This window comes from Phodopus roborovskii, unplaced genomic scaffold (assembly GCF_943737965.1).
Source record: "Phodopus roborovskii unplaced genomic scaffold, PHOROB, whole genome shotgun sequence".
Classification (NCBI taxonomy): domain Eukaryota; kingdom Metazoa; phylum Chordata; class Mammalia; order Rodentia; family Cricetidae; genus Phodopus; species Phodopus roborovskii.
In genome coordinates this window covers 14,949,734-14,956,440 of record NW_026126485.1, presented here as the reverse complement: position 1 = coordinate 14,956,440, position 6,707 = coordinate 14,949,734, and the positions used below count along the sequence as shown (strand labels likewise).

At 36.5% G+C, this 6,707-nt stretch overlaps 1 pseudogene; it reads left to right on the top strand.

The window, feature by feature from the left end:
• Positions 1–4,318: 4,318 nt before the first annotated feature.
• On the top strand, positions 4,319–5,097 carry LOC127229740 (ribosome biogenesis protein NSA2 homolog; annotated as a pseudogene).
• The last annotated feature ends 1,610 nt before the right edge of the window (positions 5,098–6,707 follow it).

The following is a 6,707-nucleotide window of genomic DNA, read 5'->3' as shown; positions in this document are numbered from 1 at the left end:
AATTGGTCTATATGTCTATTTTGGCTTTAGTACCTAGCTGTTTTCAGGACTATAACTTTATAATAAAACTTGAAGTCAGGGATGGTGATACCTCTGGAAATTCCTTTATTGTTCAGGGTTATTTTGGTTATCTTTCATCTTTTGTTTTTCCATATAAAGTTGAGTATTGTTCTTTCAAGGTCTGTGAAGAGTTGCACTGGGATTTTGATGGGCATTGCATTGAATATGTAGATTGCTTTTGACAAGATTGCCATTTTTACTATGTTGATGCTACCTATCCATGAGCATGGGAGATCTTTCTATTTTCTGTTATCTCCTTTAATTTCTTTCTTTAAAGACTCAAAGTTCTTTTTATACAGGTCTTTCACTTGTTTCCTGGATAGATACCTCTTACTAAAATTAAATCAATAACAGATAAGCAATTTAAATAGACCTATTCCCCTAGTGAAATAGAAGCAGGCATCCAAAGAAAAAAAATCTTCCTACCCAAAAAAGCACAATGCCAGATGGTTTCAGTGCAGAATTCTACTACAAATTCAAAGAACAGCTAATACCAATACTCCTCAAGGTGTTCCCCACAATAGAAGCAGAAAGGGTCATTGCCAAACTCTTTTAACGAAGCTACAATTACCTTGGTACCCAAGCCACACAAAGATACAATTTAGAAAGAGAACTACAGTCTAATCAATATCCCTCATGAAAATTGATGCAAAAATACTCAATAAAATACTGGCACATAAAATCTAAGAACACATCAGAAAAATCATCCACTATGATCAATTAGGCTTCATCCCAGTGCTGCAGCAATTGTTCAACATACAAAAATCCATCAGTGTATTCCACCATATTAACAACCTGAAAAAGAAAAACCACATGGTCATCTCACTAAGGTGTTAGAGAGATCATGGATTACAGGAACACACCTAAATATAATAAAAGCAATATACAGCAAACCAACAGCTAGCATCTCCTTTTCTTCATGACAGCCAGTAATACTAGAATACTGGTGTAGGTTCCCCTTCTTTTCTTACCAACATGGCTAGACTTAAAATCATCTTGAAAATGTGTGTGTGTGTGTGTGTGTGTGTGTGTGTGTGTGTGTGTGTGTGTGTAACTGTTCAGGGAAGTAATGCCTTGAATATGATTGGCCCCATTCATGTCCTGGAATCCCTAAATGAATTGAAGAAAACAGACTTAGCAGCTGGAAGCCCATTCTCTTTCTGTTTTCTGACTGAAGACACAACACATTATGACCACTGGCTTCACCCTCATGCCACTATGACTTCCTCTCCATGATGAACTATACGATCAGACTATGCATACATGAACCTTTAACAATCCTTTCCTCAGTTTTTGCTAATGATCTGGTCCCAGAATCAGCAAGAAATCATTAATACACCATCCATTTCCAAGCAATCACTGAGTTCAACTCTAATCTCACTCTGTCTACACATTTCCCTGTTTGTACCTATGTGTAATATATCACTGATATCCTTGCCTTTGGTTGGTAACCTGGCTTGCTAACTGACTTCCAGGCATTTTGTTCATATACTAAGGCACAAGAATGATGCTCCTGAGAAAGAAAGTTACATGCCAGCTAAAAATGCTTTAGTTCTTTTGTTTATTTTTATAGTATGGGTCTAGCCATTCAAATAACCCTTAAAGCTTTCAGGGTCTGTCTTTGTGCAGCCTTACACCATGCCCGTGCCAATGGATTTCTGGGATAGCAGCATAACTTCCTGCCACCTAAGTGCTAAATGGAAATGCAGATTCTCCAGTGCCACCCAAAACTTCCAAATCGGAAATTCTGAGTTGAAGATTTGGAGCACATGCTGTAAGCAATTCTCCCAGAACAATGCACAGTAAAGTAGGTTGGCCAGATTTCCAGACCTTTGTGCTTAGAACACAGTGGCATTTCCTTCTCTAGGCTTTACTCTTTCCAACCTCATGGCTTTTTCAACCGTTTCTCTACTGCCTTGTGAGCTTTCTTCTCCTTTTGAAGTTGTTATCTCCTACTCGTCTTTAAGGTCATAGTATATTTATCCTCTAGTAAGGTAAGATCTTTCTTCCCTTTGTAGTCTTTTATAGCATGACATCACTTGGGTATAACACACATTTTTCATCTTCGGTATATTTATTGTGCTTTGGTAGTTGTTTTCTGCTTCCTCCAACAGAATGTCAGTTAATAATGGTCAGGCCTTTGCAATTTCTTACCATTTTATTCAATGCCTTTAATATGTGAAATGGTTTAAAACATGCACACAACAAACACATAGATTGGAATGCTGCCTGCTCTAAAGTCCTTAGTGTTGCTCTCATCACAGTTGAATTATGCTGTTATTTTAGGTATGTATAAATAAGCACACTGTAAGAATTAAAAAATATACTCCACCGCAAAATATAAAAACTGTAACTGTTAAATGTTAATAGAAGTAGAATAGCAATTAATTCCTAGTTATAAAGAGAAGTTCATTTTCTTTATTTTAAGTGTGTATGTATGTTCTCTCACTCTGAGAGAGAGGAGAGAGAGAACTTAACATAGCTGTTGTAAAGAGGTTAGGGACATTATGGAGAAAAGTCCTTCTTTATCTGAGTTTTCTAAGACTCAAAATCAGCTCCTCAAATTTGTAAAGCAAGCCCTTAGCCTCTGAACCATCTTGAGAAATCTTCTTTTAAATGGGGACTTGTAGTGAGATAGTTCTGTGGCACTGACCACTCCCATTGGGGGGTGGAGCCATGGGCGGAGTGACCTGTGGAAGGAGGTCGGAGGGGGCCAGGAAAAGTGCTCTCTTTCTGGCGTGACTCGGACAGGAGAGGATCGACAGGAGAGGATCGGGTTGAATTTCCTTGTGTTCATCTGTCTAGGTTGTAAGTTATTTCTCCCTGAATAAACATCTTTTCAGCCTATTTGTTTATCCTGATCCTTATTTACCGCGATAGGGACTTACTGTTACTCATCTCATATTATGGAATTTGACTTTTACAAAATAATTATTAACTATGTATTTTATAGCTGGAATTATTTTCTCTCTATTCAACATTAAAATCAAATTACTAAAAACCAAATTTCATTGTATTTATTTACAAACACATATATGCAATTAAGAATATTCAATTAGGAGTCCCTATTAGGAAGCTAAAATTGTGTATCTATAAGCATATAATAAACTATAAGTTATTAAAACAGTATCCAGACAAATGAAAAAAATTATTAGCCCTCCCAAATTTCCTTCCTGTTACTTTTCATAGGTCACCCAAGGCAACCACTATCCTGATTTTTTACATATAGTATTTCTTTTCACTTTTGTTGGAATCAAATGCTATATCCATGTTTTTAGTGTATGACTTTAACAGTATGTGTTAGAGGCATACTTATTATTGTGTGTAGTAATAAGTTTTTCATTTTTATGCTTAAAATATTTATTCATATGAATAATGACATAGTTGTGAGTTTTCACTGAACATTGGTAGCTTCAGCTTCAAACTTCACTGAATATTCTAGGCTATGTGTTAGTGGGTGTTTGCCCTTCATTCTGTTTTGTGTCAGGCTCAGCTTTGGTAGATGTGTTCAGTCTGTTCACAACTGACTCATACTTTCATGAATGATGGGAGCCTTGGATGCTCTGTCTGTTTGCCAAAATGTATATTGTCCCTTTTTCATCACTGTTAGAGGGATTTGATACATTCTTTTAATGAGTGTGTATCTGATGAAACAGAGAAACAAATGTCTTTCTAAATTTAATAGGATTTACTTTCTAGGATATAATTCTGAAAATATGGACAAAGGAATGGATAAAAGTAATCTTACATCACTAGGTAAAGACTACTATCAATTTCATACATGTATCTTTAGAGGATATATGTGATTTCATAATATTTACTATATTTTGAAAATATCTTTAAAAAGTATATTTTTATATTTAATTAATTAGCCAATTAATTATCTTACTTAATTACTCTTAAGATAGTGTCCTACGGATCCCACACGTTCTTAAACTTGCTATGGGGATGAGGCTATTCTTAGACACTTCCTCCTACTGCTGCCCCATCTCTCTATTGCTGGGATTATAGGCATGCATAAGACAGTCTATTTTTTTTTTCTTTTAATGAAATCTTTTTAGCTTGCTATACATTATCTCTGATAGTTTCAGAATTGTGTATAATTATTTCTAGCACTGAGTCCCTAAACAATGTTGCCAATGGCAGGATAGAAAAAGATTATATATGTTTCCTGTTCCGCCTTCCGAGAAGTGGGCTCCTGGACCAGTGAGACCCAGAAGAGGCTGTTAGCACCCAAGAGGTTGCGGACAGCTGTTCCATGGCTGTCATCGTGCCACAAAATGAATATATTGAATTACACCGTAAACGGTATGGGTATCGTTTGGATTACCATGGGTAAAAGAGAAAGAAAGAAAGTCGGGTGGCCCATGAACGTTCAAAGAAGGAAAAAAAAAAAAATGATTGGCCTGAAGGCTAAGCTCTACCATAAACAGCGCCATGCTGAGAAAATACAAATGAATGAAAAGAGAAACACCAAACAAAAGGATGATGAGAAGACCCCACAAGGAGCAGTACCTGCCTATCTGCTGGACAGTCTAGAGCAAAAGTACTTTCCAACATGATTAAGCAGAAACGAAAAGAGAAGGCGGGAAAATGGGAAGTCCCTCTACCCAAAGTCCGTGCCCAAGGAGAAACAGAAGTATTATTAGAACAGGAAAAAGAAAAAAGGAGTCATGGAAGAGGATGGTTACTAAAGTCTGCTTTGTTGGTGATGGCTTTACAAGAAAACCGCCTAAATATGAAAGGTTCATTAGGCCAATGAGCCTGCACTTCAAAAAAGCCCATGTCACACATCCTGAGCTGAAAGCTACTTTTTGCCTGCCAATACTTGTTGTGAAAAAGAAGCCATCATCTCCATTATATGTAACTCTGGGCGTAATCATCAAAGGCACAGTTATTGAAGGGAATGTGAGTGAATTGGACCTCGTGACACAAGGAGGCAAGGTTATCTGGGGAAACTATGCCCACATTACCAACAATCCTGAAAATGATGGGTGCATAAATGCTGTCTTGCTGTTTGATAGTGACTTCTACTGAAGACTACACATCCTTTGGAAAACATCATCACTGTGATCTTTCTGAATACTACCAAGCTACGTTACCCATATGCACTCATCAAGGATTATTAAATTGTAAAGAAAAACTGCTCAGTTTTACAGTTAGTCTTTAGTTTGGGGCCTAAGGACTAATGTATTGATGTGACTGAGTAGCAAGCATACAAATAGATGTCTGTGAACTAGGAAATGTATGCAGCAATGGAAAAGCCACCAGTACAGTTTTAAGTACCCATAAGGTTACTGACCACTTATTTATTGGTTGGGCTAGGAAATTTAGATTTGTTCAAATACTTTTCCATCTCATTGCCATTAATCCTAAACAATGGAGCATTTTAAGCACAGGTTTAAATTTATAAAATATTACATTAAAAGAATGTGAGAAGGTAAATTATAATGAAAATTCACAACTTGCAATTTTTGCATTTGTAATTAATACTTTATATAGTACTGCAGTGAATTCAAGTGTACTTCTACCATTTTATATATTCTAAAAATAGGGTAGTGCATTCACACTGCTACCATGATGTTAAAAATTGGTTTAGATAATTCTAGACTATGTATCAGTGCCCTGAGATGCCACAATTAAAAGTCATGATTTGGAATTATAAAAAAAAAAAAAGAAAAAGACATATATATATATATATATATATATATATTTAAATTATTAGTTAAAGTGGAAAATCATTGCTGTCTGCTCTCTCCCAATTCTAGGAAGTCTGAGGCAAGAGTCTCCATTATTTAGATCCCTCTTAGACACCACATACCTTATGAACCCTAAGAAATCTTCGAGATTCCTTTTTCATTGGGCTACTGGAATTAGATGAATATTGTGGGTTGGGATCAATTTGGAAATTTTAATGGACATTAGTTTAAAAAGGGGTCCATCTTAATTGAGTAAAAATAGAGTACACAATATGTGGATAGATGCTGGGATCAACATGTCCATTTGTTCAGATGAGTTATTACAATCTGTGCTTAGGGGATTACTATATGTTCCTTTTTCAAGAGAAAGTCAAAGTTTTCACTATTATATTTAATAGTGAATTTTAAGTCTGCCTAAATTTTTGTCAGCTTTATCGTAAAGAACACAGTGCTCATTACTACTGCTCCAACTAGAACATGTGCACTATAGATAGATAGATATCAATGACTTTCTAATGGGTCTCTTCATACTCAGTCTCAGACAAGTGTTATTATTTCCAGACATTTTTCCTTATCATTTCCTAGTGTACAACACCATTTCAAGTATATCAGATTGGTGACTACTCTAATTGTCCTCAGAGAACTTCATCCAGTGATTGACAAAACAGATGCAGAGACCCACAGTCAAGCACTGGGCTGAACTCCAGGAGTCCAGCTAAAGAGATAAAAGAGGAATTATATGAGAGAGGGGGGGTCAAGATCCTGATGGGCTTTAATCCAGAACCTGGGAGGCAAAGGAAGGCAAATCTCTGTGAGTTTGACACCAGCCTGTTCTACAAATCAAGTTCCAGGACAGTCTCCAAAGCCACACAGAGAGACCCTGTCTGTAAAATTCATCATCCCCCCCCAATCCCCCCAAAAGATCATGATTGGGAAACCCACAGAGAC